This window comes from Lissotriton vulgaris, chromosome 10 (genome assembly GCF_964263255.1).
Source record: "Lissotriton vulgaris chromosome 10, aLisVul1.2, whole genome shotgun sequence".
Lineage (NCBI taxonomy): Eukaryota > Metazoa > Chordata > Amphibia > Caudata > Salamandridae > Lissotriton > Lissotriton vulgaris.
The window spans coordinates 793,817,331-793,836,652 of NC_141698.1; the positions used below are offsets into that span (position 1 = coordinate 793,817,331).

A 19,322-nucleotide genomic window follows, 5' to 3' on the forward strand; every position below is an offset into this window, starting at 1 on the left:
GCGAAGACACCGGGGACTGAGAGGGGCGGATGAATCCATTGGCTAAATTTTGTTCAATATAGTCCTTCAAATGGAGATTCTCCGGTTCCGACAATGCATAGATTCTACTGCATGGCAAGGACACCCCTGGTTCCAACTCGATTCGACAATCATATTCTCGATGGGGTGGCAACTTCTTAGCCTCCTTCTCATTGAACACCTCTTTCAGATCCTGGTATTCCTCGGGGATCTCTGGGGCCTCCAGAGCACACACCATTTGAACCTGATTGGCCAGGTTTTGGGACAACGTGGAACTTGGCCTCTCCGAAGCCAACTGGAAACAATGCTCAGAGCAAAACTCGGAACTCATCTTCACAGAACGCTGAGACCAATCAATCTGCGGGTTATGCTCGGTGAGCCAGGGTAACCCCAGTATGAGTTGGAACTGGGGGGCATCTATGAGATTAAATCGAATGAAGCTTCGGTGCTCTCCGGGGCCCACCACTGTCATCAACTCAGTATCGTAAGCGATGGGTCCCGACGACAACTGGGTGCCATCAACTGCTCGCACTGGTTCCGGTCTGGGTTTCTTCTCAAACTGTATTCCCCAGGTCTTGGCAAACTGGATGTCGCAGAAGTTCCCGGTAGCCCCCGAATCTACCATCACCGAAACCTCCTCCTTCTGAGCTTTTCCAAACTCGATCCTGCACAGTAAATTCAGATGCGGGGCGGCGGATTGCAGGGTGTTGGCTAATTGTTGTGGCTTGGGAGTTGGCTCGTCACTCGCTCCCACCAGTGCAACTCCGTCTACTGGTGGAGCCGATCTTTTACCCACGAGCTCGCCTTTGATCTCTTCGGACATTCCTTGACAAAATGGCCCGATTGCCCACAATACATGCATAACCGACCTTGGCGCCTCTTTTCTCGTTCCTCCTGCGTAAGAGGGCCTCGAATGGTTCCCACCTGCATCGGCTCTTCCTGACTTTGGCCTTCTGGGTTTTTTACAACCTCCGATCGAGACCGATCGAATCGTGGCGGGAGAGTACGGATATCCTTTCGTCGTTCACTTCGCCTTTCTGCAAGCCTCTGATCAATCTGTAATACAAGGTCGATGAGCTCTGACACATCTGTGGGTCGTTTGGGAATCTGCGCCAAACCGTCCTTCAGCTCATCCTTGAGGCCTCGGTAGAAAATGGCCGCCCGCTTAGCCTCTGGCCAACTCGTTTCGACAATCAATTTATTAAATTGCGCCAGGTAAGCCACCAAATCACGATTCCCTTGTTTCAATTCCAATAGTTCATTGTCGGTGGTCTGTGACACATTTCTTCGGTCAAAAATACGCAAAAACTCAGCTTTGAAATCTTCAAATTTGTACAACACTGGATCGTTGCTTGCCACCAAAGGCAAAGACCAAGCGGCGGCATCTCCGCTCAGATAAGACAGGACAAAAGCCACTTTCGACTGATCCTCTTTAAACAGAATGGGCTTACACAAGAAGTGCAAGGAGCACTGGGTCAGAAAAATTTGGGCCTTGTGGGGATCTCCCTGAAATCTCTCAGGCGGGGCCAACGGAATGGTAGGGGACATCGCGTGCACCACCTGTGTGGTGAACTCCGTAGCAGAGGATGAGGAGGGAGCGGAACCAAAGGCAGACGATTTTATACCACCGAAGTTGGGGCGCGGGCTCTCTGCAAGTTCATCTAATCTCTGTCTAAAATAACTAGCCTCCTGGTTGGATTTCCTAACTTCCTCCCTCGTCTCACTCAACTGTTTCTGAAGTCCCTCTAACACTGAAGCCAAGGCCTTAACATCCAAACCCTCGGCCATCTCGCTCAGACGGAAGATAATTGAGGCACTTCAATCTGTCAAAAGCAGTACCTGAAATATCCAGATTTCCGTGGGAGCGAGCAGCAATCTTCACTGATGCTAATTTCCGAATTCCCAAACGCCCCTGCACCCGGATTGCTCCAAGCCCAGGAATGGAAGGGAAAGGGGAAGTGGATAACAAACAACAAAGAGAGTCTTCCACACTGGTGCCTCGTACTACCTCTGGAAGGAGTGGCTGGGGAACACCTGCAACAGGGAGCAGAACATTACTAACGTTCTAATAAAATCATGGATTACACACTCACTCAATCTCGACTCTCCTCACTCATACCTGGTTATAGTGTGGAGTTAGCTTCTCTCTTAATGAGTCCCAAAGGTGAGGTGAGGGTTGGTACTCTTGTTGCTTGTGTTGAGATGTGGCAAGACGATGAGAAGATTAGAGGTGGTAGACAACAGTATTACCATATGCATATAATAGATACTCTCATTTACTAGACGAATTTCAAAATCCAGAAGGAACACTCAAGGCTGGTCACAACTGAATGTCCAGAACAGTTCTGGCAACAATCACTGAAGGAACTGAATAGATGACGGGCAAGCACTGGGCTGACGACTGAACCGGCAAGGTTGAAGAAGGAAAGTTCTTACCGAGGTTCTGAGACAATGCGGATGGTACTTGCCCACAGGAACGAAACTCCGACGAGGAATGCTTGACTGACTGAGTCCGCACGGCCAGACACTGGCCGCGTCAAGTCGGGGGCACAATACCGGAAAAGCAGGAAATCTCCGGAATGAAGCGAGAAAACGCTTCCAGGGATAGCGGGACAAAGTCTCTGTGAAAGCTGACTGGAAAATTGCGGAAACTATGACAGAACGCAGTGAATTGACAGGAGTCGAACTCAGGGCGTCTAACTGCTGGAAAGGGACAGTTGAAGTGCGCCACATAGAACGTGCGGCGTTAGGAAATGGCCGACTGCAGAAAAAGACTAGAACGCTAACTGCATCGAAATGGCGGCACAGCCGGGGGAGAGCTACTCCTCCGACCAACCGTGATTGTGAGCCAATTTCTGCAAGGATCCCCAAAGCGGGAACAGCCTCCCAACAGGAAATCTTCCCCTAGTTGCCGGGACCGACAGGGGTCTCTTGCTGGGGGTCGGCACAGTCCTGACAACAGGAGGTCGTTCTCCCAGTACACAAAATGTGACCCTGACTGATCACCTGAGGATTGGGCTGAGGCCTGCTGCCTCATGCCCACAAGAGAAGGGCACTCTTTCTGTTCCACACAGAATTCCTCCCTGGAGGGACCACCATCCTGCTGCCAGTGGGTCAGCTCGGGCAGATCTCCCAGTTCGGCAATTTGTTCCCCTGTGGGCTCCAGGGCATCCCCCTCAGGGTCTACCTCCTTCTGGACCACGGGAACAACGGGGGCCGGTTTCCCGCGCCTCCTGCCTCTTCTCTTCACAGCTGGGTCCTGGGCCGTACTTTCAGGCTCCGGGACCCCATCAACACCCTTACTTGCTGTCATGGATCGAGTGGTTGCACACACCCACTCTGGCACACCCAACATTTTCAAGTGCGCCGCTCGCTCCACCTTGGCCCAAGGGGAGTCTTCCAAATCATTGCCCAGGAGACAGTCGACAGGCATGGCGGGCCTCACAGCAACCTGAAGAGTACCTGAAACTCCCCCCCATTCAAAGGAAACCTGAGCCACCTCACACTCTTTCTGGGAGTTATCGGCAGCTATCACGGGGTAGAATGCGTGGGGAACCACATGCTCTCTGGACACCAAGTGACACTTGACAGCTGTCACACTCGCTCCGGTGTCTCTGAGAGCTTCCACTCTATGGCCATTAATGGTCACCCACTGCCTATATTTACTAGTGTTACTAGGCAGAGGGGGTGGAGGGACCATTTGCATGTCTCCTAGCGAGACCAGGGACATTTCTGCGGGACCCCTCCCACCATGGACAACCATCTCCTCCCCTCCCAAGGCTACACTTGCCAACTGACGAGGGGGTGCACGCGGCGGTGCATTCGAATCCTTCTTGGGACACTGGGGGTCATAAAACCGGTGTCCCACCTGCCCACAACCGTAGCAGGTTAGGGGGCCCCCATGAACAGGTTTACCCGTCGGGCCCCTGACTTCTTCTCAGGGGGAGGCTGGGAACCTTTCCCTTGGTTCCCTTGGGGATTACTTTGGGGCCCTTTCTGAGACTCCTTCTGTTTACCCTTGTCCCCCCCACTCTTCTGCTGGGGACCCTGCCCACCTTTGGCTGAGTCTCCCACCGGACCCTTGTGGACCCTGGTACTGACCCAGCGGTCCGCCTCCTCAGCAAGTTTTCTAGGGTTAGATATCTTGCTATCAATCAGGTGCTGGCGCAGCTCTGGAAAACAGTTATTAGACAAGTGCTCCCACGCAAACAAATCATAGAGAGCTTCATAACTTTCCACTTTGCTGCCCTTTACCCAACCATCCATGGCTCTGCAAAAATAAGACACATATTCAACCCACGTCGTACCAGGCAACTTCTTACATTCTCTAAAAGCTTGTCTGTACTGCTCGGGGGTTAAACCATATCGCAACATTAAAGCATCTTTCATATGAGCATACGACATCCTATCTGCAACAGGCATGTCTAACAGGGTATCTCTTCCCTCATTCACAAAGCGACCCCACAACCCTGCTCCCCAATTCTTCTCAGGGACCTGGTGGGCCAACAATGCTAACTCATATGCTTTAAACCATTGACCAATATCTTCATTCTTATTGTAATCTTTGATCACATCTTTCGGGAAGTAAAACTTACTTTCTGCAGGCTCGGATGGAATGCTGCCACCAGAGGGATTCAACTCTAACTTTTTAGCTTGGATATCCAGTTCCCTCAACCTGGCTTCACGCTCCAAAGCTAACTTCTCTCGCTCAAACTCCAACTTTTTGACCTCTAAATCAGCTTCCCTTCTACCTCTTGCATTTTCTAACTCCAACTGCCCATTTATCTTTAGCCTTGCCATCTCCATGTTGTAAGCTCGCTCTTTCGCCCTTTCTTCTCTTTCTTCAGGGGAAAGACCTTTGGAGGAAACACTGCTTCCGGGAGAGGGCACAGGTCCATTCACTGGCACCTCCTCATCCCCTTCCTCTGTGGGTACCACCACCGCATCAGAGGGATTTCTGGACTCCCACCAGCCCTGTAAGGCTTTACGAAAATCATCTTTTCTCGAGAGGCCTGTGGTAGGAACTTTAAACTGGTCGCAAAAGTGTTTCAGCTCATCTTTCTTGTATCTCTTAAGCTTGTTCCTCTCGAACTCTTCAACAACAACGATAGCAGGGGCAGTGACTCCGTTGTCACTCATGATGAAACTGGCAGTGTTCAGAAAATCAAGTTTCAGGAAAGCGGAGAACAAAAATAGGATCCTTCCGAATCAGATTGTGACTGCGTTATGGTCTGCTTTCACTACGTAGCGCACACTAATCACTGTACATGGGTCATAAATGCAAGGTCCAAATCCCACCGCTGCCACCAATGTTAGAACCGGCTGTCTCTAGTTGGCAGAGGTATACACTTCTGACAAATAGGGACACTCCTTTTCTAGTCAGGGCAAGGGGATCACACCCTTCGATAACCCCTGCTCACCCCCTTGGTAGCTTGGCAGAGCAGAACAGGCTTATCTCAGAGGCTGTGTGTTAAGCAATTATGACCACATACAGTAATAAAGTGAATACGCTACAAATGGACACGACACAGTAGTATTATAAAAATAAGTATTTTTATATAAGACTTAGCACAAGACCAAATAACGGCAAAACTGTACACAATCGGAATAAATACGTTCGGGAAGGAAAAAGGATAGTTCAAAGGTAGTTTCTTCTTTAGCACAAGAGTCTTTAGTATCAAGCAATTCTTCTTCTTGGAAACACAGTTCTTAGCAACAGGGTAACTCACACGGGAGCTACACAACGCCGGGGCAAAGATAATCCACAGGTTCGGCGTCGACCGCGAGGAGCGCTACGTCGGGCCTGGAGTCATACGGACCCCCAACAACACAGTACCTTAGGAAAATGAAGCACACGATGATCAGCGGCGTCGAGCAATCCGGCGTCGCGTCTTCGGTGTCGATCAGGCCTCAGCAGGCGTTGTCGATGATGCAGTTGCACAGAGTGAGCAGCGCTCACGGCGTCGAAGGGCACACGGTTGATGCGATCAGCAGCGGGGCAGACACGAGGTCCTCTGGAGTTAGAGCCGTACTCCTACTCACTGGCGTTGCTGCTGGCGTCGGTTGGGCCCAGCGTCCGATCGTCGTGGTTGCTGGTTCTTTCAGAGGTGCTGGATTCACACTTCCAGGAGATAGCACATTGTAGCAGGTGAAGTCCTTTAGCCCTGTGACTTCGGCAGGAGACTGGCACTCTTCCAGTCCTTGGAGATTTTCTTGCAAGCGTGAGAGTACACACCAAGTTCCTCTCTCCTGGTTCCTTGGCAAAAATAAAGAAGCACTGCAGGATTCCCCCAACAACAGCACACTGGCAGAAGGGGTAGGCAGTCCTTTAGATCAACAGGCTTCTTGTCCTTGGTTACAGGGTTCCTTGTCAGAAGTGATCTGATTTCCTAGTTCAGGGGTCCTTCTCTTATACCCCTTCTCGTCTTTGATCCCTTTGTCTAGGCCGGGGGTTTCCCAACACCCTGGGCCTGCGGTGGGTGGAGCTAGGCAGTAGCACCTGGCCTATTCATTGAGCCGGGCCGGGTCCTCAGACGCCCCGCAGGAGGTGGAGCCGGCATTGACACTGGCAGGAGCAGAGCCATCAGTCGCTCGGCAGGAGGTGGAGCCAGCATTGTATCAGGCAAGGCAGGCTATCAACAACTACTCTCCCCCTACTCTCAACGTAATGTCCCACTCATCCCACACTGACTCATCCAGACCTCTTGGAGCCACCCAGCTCCTGTCACACACACGTAAGACCAGCAGAGACCAGATATGGTTAGACAAGAAAATAGACACTTTCTAAAAGTGCTATTTTCGAACCCAGAGTCCAAAAACCATCCATACCAACGGATGCGTAATTGAACCCCGAGTTCAGGGATACCAAACTCGACATTGCACCATGCTCCCCGAGCCAGCTAGGATTATAGCGTTAATAATCCCGGCGGCCCATTCTATCCAACGGAGAGCAGGCTACCTCGCCATAGTGAAGCACTAAGATGGCGGCACTTCACTATCAGGACATGCCAACTTGGTCAGGCTTGTCCTTCCTTACACTTACAATGCACCCTGCCCATGGGCCTACCATAGGGGTGACTAACATGAAGTTAAGGGAAGGTTGGAGGGGCTGGCAAGTAGTTATACCTGCGCAGCCGACGTGACAGTGCAAGACTGCACGTGGGTCTCGCAATGACCGACCCGTAGACATTCTTTTACAAGGCCGCTCCTGTGGGTGGCACAACACGTGCTGCAAGCCCACGAGCGGCATTTGTATTTACAAGCCCCGGCACTCCTGGTGCACTAGACTAGGGACTTACAGTAAACCAAATAAGCCAAACATGGATACAATAGATACATCATTTTAACATAGGGAGCACTTGCGCTATGGCACTGATCAGCAGTGACACGGCGCCCAAAGCATATACCAGCAAAACATCGTAAAACAGTAGAGGCAAACAGAAAAATGGAGGAGAGACTCAAGCCAATGATGTCAGGTCTAACAACTACATATTAGAAATTCAGCCTGTCTAAGCAGAGCATGCTGAACCTGCCATCCTTATTCCTGAAATAAAACTAATGTTAGAAGACGTAGTAGGGGTCAGTTTATCAGCTATTAAAGGAAGATGAGTAATATTCCTTTACAAAAGCTCGGTTAAGCAAGGTTTCATAAAAAAGACTGTTACCCTATGTGTATTTGCATTCATTGCATTTTGAAATGGTTCATATTTGAATTCATTGCATGTAAAATTCGCTCTTTAGCAATCCTGAAAGTTTAGGGAAAATAAGAGGAATTCTTGAATTACCTGGGCCACGTTCGAATCCATCGTTTTCTTGCTTTTTGGGCCACTTCATATAGAGACAAAACATATGCAAGTCAGGCTTTATTTTGCCCTGGTAGCAGCAGCCTAGACCAAACTACCAGGCCAGATTCCCTCTAGACTAGCTCACAAGCAACTCCAGGCTGGTTTTGACCTCAATGGTTCTCCTGGACTAGAATGAGGCACGGGGAATTGCAAGTGGCTGATATTAATTCAAGCCTGTTTTTAGGGGTTGCCTGCAACAGCGCATTCATGCACTCTTGCTTGCGAGAGTTACTGTTCATAATAAAGGGCTAGGGCTATTTCTTACCTTTCATTGGCTACATTATCACTCTTCTTTGCTGCCTCCTAATTGGACAGCACATGCTGGGTGATGCTTCCTTTTCACTCTCTGGTGCTCTAGTTAGTGTCCATCTACTGAGTGCACCCTGATTATCTTATTCATTCTTTCAATACTGCACTTTTATAAATATGTTTTTTATATTTTTAATACTACTTACCACCATACACATACATGTTTCAGGATACGTCCTGTTTCCAGTCATGTGCTGCTTTCTCCATTCCCCTTTTTCCCCTGTATGCCTTGTGCCTTTGCATTTATTTTACGTTTGGTGCTGTGATTCAGTTACTTACACCCACAACTGTAGAACTCTAAGCCATGCTATTCTATTCTACACCACTCTACTCTACGCCACTTGGCTCCACACAATGTCACTCTTCCTATGCCACTCTCGGCTATTTCACTCTACACCACTCCACTTCACCCCATTCCATGCCACTCTGCGGTATGCAGCTCCACCCAATGCCACTCAATAGCACTCTATGCCACTCCCTCCATGCCAATCTAGGCAACTTCATTCTATGTCACTATATTCCTCTCTACTTTATGCCATGCCTCTCTATGTTTACTTCACTCTGCACCACCACACTCAATGCCACTCTACTCTATGCCACTCTACAACTCCCAATGGCACTTTACGCACCTATAGTCAATTCCTCACAACTGTATGCCACACTACACCATTCCATGCTACACTACTCCACTATACTCTATGCCACTCCACTTCTCTCTACACGACTATACTTTACGCCAATCCACGCCATGCTACACTATGTCACTCCATACCACTATACTTCATTCTCCTCTATGCTACTCTACTCCACAAAATGTTTGCCAAGCTGAACAGTAGCCACGTTGCTGTACAACATGACAAAAAGACATTGGCAAAGGTAACCGCTCTTGCATAGACGAGACCTCTTGGCTTTGCTAATGCATGTTTGTTTTTGTAAGTGAGATTACCCAGGTGCGAGAGGCATGTCACAACGGGGTTCCATGCGCATTGTCCCAATGGGCTGAAGGTATACCTGGCAGTTAAGGCCACACAAAACCAAAGCCGGGCAGTGGTAGTATATGTGTCCATCTATAGGGGAGTGGCAGTTCCTATTAAAGAAGGACCAAGTTTAATTTGCCTATGGCTAGTCTCTCTCTAGACTGCCATTATTGGAAAGCATGCATCCCCAAGTAATTATTATTGACTAAGATTAATTCAAGCTACCCCCTCCATACTTACTTTTGTATTACAACATCAAGAAGGTTTGCATGTCTCCAGTCCTCATGGACCATTGCTAGACACCATTGCTCTGTATGGCCAAATACAGAATTTATTTTTAACATGGCTTGATAAAACATCACATCTTCTACATAGCAATAATCACAAGAGAAAGTGGAAGATAGGTTGCATTAACAAAACTATGATTTCTGATGACTGACTGAAATGGAGTATGAGATGAAGGACTTCATGATAAGTGTGCAGTTGTAAAAAAATACAGATAGTAATAGACGGACAAAATGTCAAACCATGCACGTGTATTTTTGATTCTGCATAATGAAGGAACATTACCTCCCGTCCCTCCCTCGCCTTCCTTCAGTACAATTGAGGCCCCGCCTCCCACCCAGACCCACCCCCAGCATAAAAACTCTGCCCGCCCCCACCTCCACCTGTTTTTTTCTGTCTCACTGGTGAGACTCACCCTTTCAGTTCCTCCCTGTGGCGGTGCCGGGGAGTCTTCGGTTTTGCTCTCTGCTGTGGCGGTGCCCTCTGCTGAGTTCTCCCGGCGGCGCCTCCTCTCCTCGTCTCCCTCGTGGTGTGGGGGCAGAGCGGTGGCTCAGGAATCCGCAGCGGTGCTTTGGCGGTCCTCCTGTGGCTGGGGCTGTGTTTCCGGGTCGGGCTGCGTGGCTGCCTCCTCCCGGTATGCTGTGTTCTCGGAGGCCAGGTAGGACGGGTTTTTGCCCGTTTTTTTGTTTCTTTTCCATTCCGGTTGGCCTTGAACATCCCCTTGGCCTTGTCCATGCTGGGCGACACGAGAGGGCTAGCTGCTGGTCCTGTGGAACGCGGTTGTCCGCTCTCCTGGATGTCGATTGCAAAAGCGGTCGGGCTGTGTTGATGTTATGGGACATGCCCGGCTGCACTTCCGCTTAGGCTTCTGGGGCGGATGCGACCCTACAGCCCATCGTGTCCAGCTGTGAGCGTGCTCCTCGAGGAACTGCTTGGGCGTTTCTCTTGCCCTGTGGTACTGGCCTTGGGGCTGTACTTAGGCGGCTGTTCTGGTGCCTTTGTTGGCGCTGTGTTCGCTGGCTGGGGTTCGTTTCCTGCCTGCGCTCCGTGATTCCTTTGGTGGTGGCCTTGGCGGTCGTCTTCCTCTGGGTCGCGTGGGGTTGTTGCTAGTGTCAGGGTCTCCGGTCCCCCTGGGGTGCCCTGGTGTCCTGGGCTCCGTGGGGGTTGTTCTGCCTCTCATGTCCGTGGATGGTGCTGGACTTGGTGGTGGCTGCTCTGTCCTGTTCTCAGGGGTTCTGTTGCTGCCTTCTGCGTCCCCTCTTCGTCCTGCTGTTCCTGTGGATAGCGGGTTCCCTTCTGGCATCTTTGGGTGTCTGGGTCCTCCTCCCGCCGCTGGTGCTGCCTGTGGCTCCGGGGTGGTGGGCGTTTGGGACGTGGGTCGCTGGTCTCCTGTACTGGTTGGCAGAGTTTTCCTCTTTCCTGCTGGTCGGGGCCTGTGGGTCTCTTTCCATGGTGTCCCCGGCCCTCCTGGTTGGGCTTGCCCCTTTGTGCCAGGGTGGGGGTTGGTGCTGTGTGTGGCGTGCGTTGCTCATACTTGTTGTATGTGCGTGGTGCGTGTGGCTTTGTCCGCTGTGGTGCTGCCCTGCTTCCAGTTGTTTGGCGGTTTCCTGTGCGGCCTGCCGTTGGCGGTCTCTTCCCAGCCCTCCTTCCTTCTGCACTGTGTTGGTCCTGATTGGTTTCAGGTTTCTCTGCGCGCTCGGTTTGCGCTGGGGCGTTTGCTTCTGGGCTGCGTGTCCCTGTCTTCCTCCTGTGGCTGTGCTTCTTGGTGGGGGTCGCCCCTTTCCTCCAGTTGTGCAGTTGTCCTCTGTCCTGGCCGCGCTGCTTGGTGGGCCTGTTGTTCTGCTTGGCTGCTGCCGTGGCACTGGCTGGCCTGTTCTCTGCTTCTTCTGTGCCCTCCTTGGTGCTGGGTTTCGTGGAGTTTGCGGTGGCGGTTCGGGGTGGCTGCATGTCGCCACCTTGGGCCCTCTGCTTGCCTTGCCTTAGTTGGGGCGTCCTGCCTCTCACGTGCCTTGCACTGGGGCCTCTCCGTGGTCCCTGCTGTGGGTTTTCTCCTCTGTCTTTCGGGTGGGCGCGGTTTTGACCGTTCCTTTTGCCCTGGCTGACTGCCTCTTGGTCGGAGTGCCTTGCCCTGTTGGGTTCCTGTCACTGCTGTATGTTCTTGGTGCGGGTTCCTCCGGTTTGGTGAGGGTTGGGCAGTCTCCGGTGCCTGTCTACGGTTCCTGCTGGGTGGCTCTGCTGGACTGGGTGTCCTGTTTGCTTGCCATGTGTTCCGTCTGCTGGGTTCCTGTCGGTGGGGCTTGGGTCTTGGGCCCGCTCCTTTCTGGGGCTGGGGTGTCCGGCGGCTTTGTGCCTGTCCTGGTTCTCCTGGGGGTCTGCTCCTGGATTTGGCTGGTGCCCTTCTGTGTGTTGGCCCTTCGGGCTGCCTTTCCGCAGGCCCTGCCTGGTGGTTTTTGGCATGCCATGTATTTTGGGGTCGCTTCTCTCCACTTCCCGGTCACTGCTTCTTTTCTGCATTTCCTGCGGTTCTATGTGGGGTATGCCCGTTTCTGCTTCCTTCCTCTTCAGCCTCGGGCCTTCGCCCTGGGTCTTCCCGCATGTCCGGGCGCTATTAGGTGGCTCTCGTTCAGTCTGTGCTCGGCCCCGTTCCTTTGTCCGGCGGTTGCCTGGCCTCTCTTCCTTCTTGGGTTCGGGCCTTGTGGCCCCGGGGGCTCCTCCGGCTTATCCTGTGGCTGCTTGTGCCGGGGTGCCTGGCTTCTGCGGTGTTCCCTGGGCTTGTTTTCTTCTTCTTGGCCTGTCCCTCTGGTTCCTGTTGGGTTGGTCTTCGGGGTCTGTTGTCCCTGCTTCCCTTGTCGGTCGGTCCACGGGGGGGGGGGCTCTCCTGGTGGCTCGGCTGCTGTTGCCTTCTGGCTCGGTGTTCGCTGGCTCCTCTGGCTCCACTTGTGGTGGCTTCGGTTGCCGGCCTGTTCGGGCTTGGCTGGGTTCGGGTTCCTGTTCTGGTTCCTGCTGCTCTCCTGGGGGTCCGCTTGCTGGTTGCTGTTGCGGCCTTTTTGGCCTTGCCCTGGTGCCCTTTCGGGGCTCTCTGCGGGTCTGTGCGTGTTGGCTCCATCTGACACTCCGGTGGTGTTGTCCTTTGCCGCATCCTGGGTGGGTCCAGGTTCTGGTCCTTGTTCCTTGGTTGCCTGCGTCCTGTTTCTGGGGACTCTGGTCTGGGTGCTGGGGCTGTCGGCTCTCTGCCTCTGTGGGTGTCCTGTGTGCTGGCAGTTCTGTTATGCTTGGTCCTTCCTTCCCGGTGTCTCTACTGTTGGTGGGTCTTTGGGGCCTCCCTGTGGTGGTCCTGTTTGTGGCGCCGCGGTCGGCCTGGGTGGCCCGGTTAGGGTCTCTGGGCTGGGATCCCGGGTCTTGGGGGGGCGTCTGGCCCTCTCCTGGGCCTCTGGCTCTTCGGTGTGCCTTTCCCTGCCCTGCCTTTTACGTTGCTTGGGCCTTTCTGGTGCGGGCGCTGTGGGTCTGTGCTCGGGGGTTGTTGGTTGCCCCCCGTTGGCCTTGGGCTCCTTGTTTTCCTCTCCTGTCCGGGTTGTGTGTCGCTCGGTGGAGGTTCCTTCTGGTGACTTAGTGCCCTTTGGAGTTTCGTGTCCTTCCCCTGGGTTCTGTGCGGGGTTTGCCCTGCTGCCTGGCTGTTGTGCAGCTGGTCTTGGCTGTGTTGGGGGGTCCTGTTTCGTTGGCGGTGGCTGGCTGGCTTCCCCTCGGTCCTCCTCTTGGCTGTCCTCTGCTTGGTGTTTGCTGGCCTTTTTTGGTCCTGCTGTTCTGCTCTGGGTGTTGTTCCTGTGGTGCTGGCCTCCTTTTGGTGTGGAGGTTCCCTCCGGCTGGGGTCCTGCTGGGGTTGTCGGTGGCCCCTCTGCGAGTGCAGTGTGTTGCTTTCCAGCTTCTTGGTGCTCCTGGCTTCCTTGCGTGTTGCCTGGGGTCTGTTGCCTGGTTCTTCTTTTTTTTTCCGGGTCTGGGTGTTTGTTCCCTGGCCTGTCGGGTCCTTCCCTTCGGGGTCTTTGCTGCTGGTGTTGGATGTCCTGTCCGGTCCTCCCTTTGGGCCCCTTGGGGGTCTTGGGTTGCGGCTTTTGCCTTTGGGCCTTGTTTTTTGGTTGCCATCGCCCCTGCGGGGCGCTTGGGGTTGTTCTGGGCCCTGTTTTTGGATGTTTCCTTTCTGTCTGGGCTGTTCGACTCTGTTGCTTTTGGGTCCGGTTCCTTTCTTTGTCCCTTCCGGTGGCTCTGCGTTTTGGCTCTGTCACAGGTTGCTTTTGCCTGTGTTCTGTCCTGCTCCTTTCTTGGCTGTGGAGTCTCGTTTGCTCGGTTTGGCTGTCCGGCATCTTTTGCTGTGGGGCCTGCTGGTTGTGGAGTCCTTCCGGGTGGGGGTCTCTTTGTCTGTTCGCTGTGGTCCAACTCTGGTTGTGGGTTTTGGTCCGCGTTCTTGATGGCTCTTCCTCTTGTGGGGGTAGTTCCTCCTTTGGGGGTTCGGGCCTCAGGGTCTTGTCCTCTTTGCGAGGCCGGGGATGTTGTTCTGCTGTGTTTTGGGCACTGTTTTGTGTTCTTTGTCACTCAGTTGTCCGTCCCTGTTTTCTTCTGCTTGCTATGTCCTCAATTGTACTGAAGGAAGGCGAGGGAGGGACGGGAGGTAATGCTTCCATTTCTAACGATAATGGCATTACTCCTAGTCCTACTCCCTCGCCTTCCTTCAAGGACCCTCCCTCCCTCCCGGTGCGGTTCAACTGAGTGCTAGCTCGGCTTGTTTATGTACAGGTGGAGGTGGGGGCGGGCAGAGTTTTTATGCTGGGGGTGGGTCTGGGTGGGAGGCGGGGCCTCAATTGTACTGAAGGAAGGCGAGGGAGTAGGACTAGGAGTAATGCCATTATCGTTAGAAATGGAAGCATGATGTATGTCAGCAAATTGTTCATATTGTAAATCAATGGCTTTAAGCAATGATTATTAACTTTAAGAGACTACAGAAAATAAGAGGCAACATAAAATAAGGAGCTACAGGAAATAAAAAGAAAATATTACATTTGAGCCCAATCGATGAAATGCAGGCCTTTAACTCCACCATCCTAACGGACCTCCGCTTGCCAAAATTTGAGTTGCCCACCAGCCCTGCAAAAGGCTATGTACATTGACAGGAAACACCATCACAGTGGTTCCTGTCAATGTGCGAAACATTTGATGAATGGTACCCTCAGCCATAACGGATAGCCGCAATACTTTCTAAATGCTTTTTGATTTTCAAAGACAAACTGCCAAAGACAAGGTTTTATTTTTGTAAAACAAAACACCAATGGTCCCCCAACCTAGGGGTTTCCTCCCAGAGTGTTTTGGGTTAATTATTAGTTTGCTTTTCATGACCCTTACCACCAGGTTTTTCCTGGCGGTCACGGAAAGTGGGAAAAAAGCCTTTACACCATCCACAATAATAAGTCAGACAGTGTAAAGCCCCTAGGTTTTTTTATGTCGCAGGGCATGAGTGCTATGCTCTGACAATCCTTGGTTGAAATCGCTGCTAATCTGCCCGCTTATATTGCTGCTAAACTGCCCATCTACATAGCGCTTTTAATTAGTTTATTCTTCGGCGTGTTTTAAAGAAATTGTACTGCACGTTGAATTGCATTTTATTCTTACTTTGCCACTGTATTTCTTCCTGTCTGTGCCCCGTTCCACCATGGGTTCTCCCGCTTGTGTGGAGGGCACGTCGACAGACATCGGATCCCCGCTCCCATTGGCTGTTGGCAGTCAGCTGGGAAGCGAGATACGTGACCCAACTTACATAATTGGGATGACGCTATTCGCGCACAGCTAATGCGCACAGCGAATGTGCGCCGAAGTTGCGCCAAAGTTAAGCCCGTCTGCGCCCGTCCGCGCTGAGGACGGGTTGCAGGACGGGCTGCGCAGGGTGGAAACTATGACTTCGTCGGGCAGTCAGGTAATTCGGACCTATGCTCATAGGGATATGGTCTCACTTAAGCCCTCCTTCCTACCCTGTCACTATAGTCTTACCCCGGAAGCTCTCCTTTGCTCATCCTCATGTTGCTGCTACTCCTGTTATACCGAGCCCTCTCTCTCTTATCGCCCTAAAAGACGCTCCACGTTCAAAACATCTCCTACGCCTACTGCACAGATGGAAAGAGGTTTTCTCATCAATGCCAGGTCTTTGATCAAAAATAATATCGCGTTCCATGATTTCGTTACTGCCAGGAACCCCTCATGGGTTTTTATCACCGAAACCTGGGCATCAGAATCCTCTGGTCCGGACCTTCTGTACGCCATCCCTGAGGATTTTGCGTTAAATAGACTGGACAGAGTTGGTCGCAGGGGTGGAGGGCTGGCGATCCTCTACAAAGTTTCTGCTGTCTGTCGCACTACAACTCTCTCCATCAGATCTATTTCAGGCCATTCACTTCGTTATATCCTCCTCTCCCTCTGCATCTTTTTCTGGTCTCCTTATCTTCAGACCCCCTGGTCCGAGATCCAGTTTTAGCCATAAACTCCTTAAAATTTTAGAACCCTATTTTGGCAAATCCCACCTTACGGTGTTGGGGGACCTACATTTTCATTTAGATGACCTCGGCTCGAAGGATACCCTCTCTTTAGCGGACCTTATGACCGCCTGTGGCCTTCATCAGCTGGTAAACAGCCCCACCCATTTGGCTGGTCATATTTAGACGGGGTGTTCTCCAACAACCCTAGACTCTCTACAGGCCCTCCCATCCCCCTGGTTTGGTCTGATCATCTGGCGGTCCCTCTGGAACTCGAACTCCCCCCTTCCCCTTCCATATGCCATGAGTTCAGGAACAAGGAACTCAAACGAAACTATAGGGATATCTCTAATGACTCTCTTATCCCCCTTGTAGCTCAGACCTCTCCCTTAGCCCCTAAGGATGCCAGCGATGCTGCCCGGGAGTTTGCAGATTCTATCTCCAGAGCAGTAGATCTTCTGGCTCCTGCATCGTACCGCTATACAGCGAGGCAGAAACCATTAGCCCCCTGGTTTACTGAGCCTCTCAGGCTCCTAAGGCAGAGCTGTAGGAGGCAGGAGAGGTTATGGCGTACAACCTGGAACCCCACTGATCGAGAAAAACACAAGTTCTTGCTGGCAGACTATAAGAAAAGGGTCATTAATGAAAAACAGGCTTATTTTTCTAACTCACAATGTCCCTCACCTCCTCTAGGGACCTATTTAAAATCGTCGACTCCTTATGTTCCCTACAAACTCCTGATTCCATCACAGGCTCCCAAGAGCTGTGCGACACGATCGCGCAGTTCTTCCATACTAAGATTGTGGACATTTACTCCGCTCTTGAAACTCAGAAAGCCCAAATGAGCCCGCTTCCTCTCCCGATCCTTCCTTCCTTAGAATGTTGGGGAAAGGCTCCCACGAAGATTCTGTCTGATTTCCCACCCCTTACCCTTGAGCAATTAGATTCTCTCCTAAATAGAACAAAATCAGGCTCGCCACTGGATCCCTGCTCTTTGAAGATCCTGAAAGAATGTAGGGAAACCATGCTGCCCCCTATGTTGGAGACAATGAACTGTGCCATGATTCAGGGCATTTTCCCTGCTGTCTGGAAGAAGGCTATAGTCAAGCCTCTGCTTAAAAAACCGACTCTGGATCCTGAAGTCCTCAAAAACTTTCGAGCTATTTCACTGGTGCCTGCCCCAGCTAAAATGCTTGAATGCCATCTCAATCAGCATTTGACTTCTTTTCTTGAGGTCTCTGGGTTTCTGGACCAATCTCAGCATGGTTTCAGAAAATTCCACAGCACCGAGTCGGCTCTTACGGTAGTGGTTGACAAAATCAGATCTAGGGTTGACCGATTCCAGACTGTTTTGACTGCAGCTTTTGACACCCTATCTCCTTTGACTTTAACAACTCGGCTAAAGGAGATAGGGGTGGAGGGCCCAGCACTGAGCCTCCTTCCTCTTTCCTCAGCCAAAGAGAGCAGAGGGTCAAGCTAGGAGAGTTCCTCTCCCCTGCTAAGCCTGTACCATGTGGGGTCCCACAGGGGTCGGCCTTGAGTCCGACCCTTTTCAACATCTATGTGGGCCCCACTTGCCAGGTTAGTAAGATCGCACAGGATGGAGGTGGTGTCATACGCCGATGACACGCAGATCATGGTGTCCCTCTCCCACTCGGTGAGTACCTCCGAGCTCAGCTAGAGAAACTGCATGCAGGGAGTCTCTGAATGGATGATTTTAAATTCACTGAAGCTGAACGGAGAGAAAACCGAGGTCCTGATCTTCGGCAAAGACCAAAACATATGGTCCAGTGACTAGTGGCCCCCCTCTCTGGGAGTATGTCCTGTGCCTGTAAAATCAGCCCGGAATCTGGGCGTGATCATTGATACGTCACTGGCTATGACGCAGCAAGTTAATCGAACTGTGTCCACTTGTTGGGGAGTCATTAAGTCTCTTAGGAAATTAGCCCATTATCTCTCCCCCCAAGCCCGTAAGCAGACCGTGGTGGCTCTTGTGGTATCACGGCTGGATTATTGTGATGCACTGTATGCAGAAACTAATTAGAGCCTTATCTTACGCCTTCAGACCGTTCAGAATGCGGCTGCCAAATTTGTCCTGGGCGTCTCTAACAGTTCCTCTGCTACTCTAGCCAGGAAGAGTCTGCATTGGCTTCCGATCCATCTTAGGATCACTTTTAAAATTCTATGCCTGGTCTTCAGCGCTCTATCAGGTGGAGGCTCAGAAGCCATTGGCTCCCTTCTTGTCCCCTACACCCCCAGAAGAAGCCTTCGTTCTGCCAATAAAAATCTCTTACTTATCCCTCGAACAAATAGAGTCAGATGGGGTGGAAGGGCCTTCTCTTCTACGGCCCCCTGATTGTGGAATGTCCTCCCCTCCGAGTTAAAAAAACAATCTTCTCTGGCCCTTTTTAAGAAGGCATCAAAAACACGGCTTTTCATCAAGGCCTATCAGTAGCATGCTCTTTGACTCTGGACAATGTTTGGTTAGGCGCCTTGACGCCAGTTGGGCAAAGTTTGCGCGTTATAAATTATGTTTCATTCATTCATTCACTCCAATGTAGCATACTCTGTCAGGAAATCAGAGGGAGTATTCTGTCCACAGAAAACCAGTGGGCTCCATTGACGTAATAATTCTAGCCGGCATGCCTCCAAATAGGGTGGGTAGACCATCAGTTTGGCAGACAGGGTAGTCAGTCTCATTTATGAAGGAGTACCCTGTTCACCAAACTCTAAATCAAAGCTTATGTCTAAATACCCCTGATTTATTTGAATAACATTGCTAATAGTGTCAAACATTTTATAAGGCACAAATATATTTTCAAATGGCGGGAAATAGAACATCTGAATATCGTACTATAAGGAGTCATTAATGGCACTGACAATGGGGCATATCAGTTGTTAAAAGTGCATATGGAGTGGATTAGTTTCAGGTGGGGAGTTTGGAGTGTGACACCCTTCAAATAAATGCATTCTTGGCTTGAAATTTGGGTCTGGAGCCCCCGAGTCAAGTCTGCAATCTCTATGCTGGTTTTTCACATCATTAGTCAATAATGAAAGACAAAAGAGGGACCTTTGATGAGAGCGAGAGAGACAGAGAGACAGAGAGACGGAGGGAGAGAAAGCGTGACCGAGAGAGAGAGAGAGATACCCATATCATGGATGAATTTCAAAATGTGAAACTATCTAACTTGGAACAATACCCACTTCTCAAGTTGTGTGGTCCTAGGTAAAGATTTAATTTCAAAGTATCTAATTTTTCTTATTTCTTTACTGTCATATATGAGCTCACTTTTAAATGCTTGAGTTCATGATGTGCACTGTCAAATACCTCTTACTTTGATTTAATAGACTATAATAGAGCTCAATCTATAATGAGAATA

General features: G+C 51.1%; 1 protein-coding gene across 1 annotated transcript in view; it reads right to left on the reverse strand.

Annotated features, from left to right (window-relative positions):
* The window catches only part of DNAH11 (dynein axonemal heavy chain 11), a 3,435,931-nt gene that overhangs the window by 1,369,203 nt on the left and 2,047,406 nt on the right, over positions 1-19,322 (reverse strand). The window lies entirely within an intron of this gene.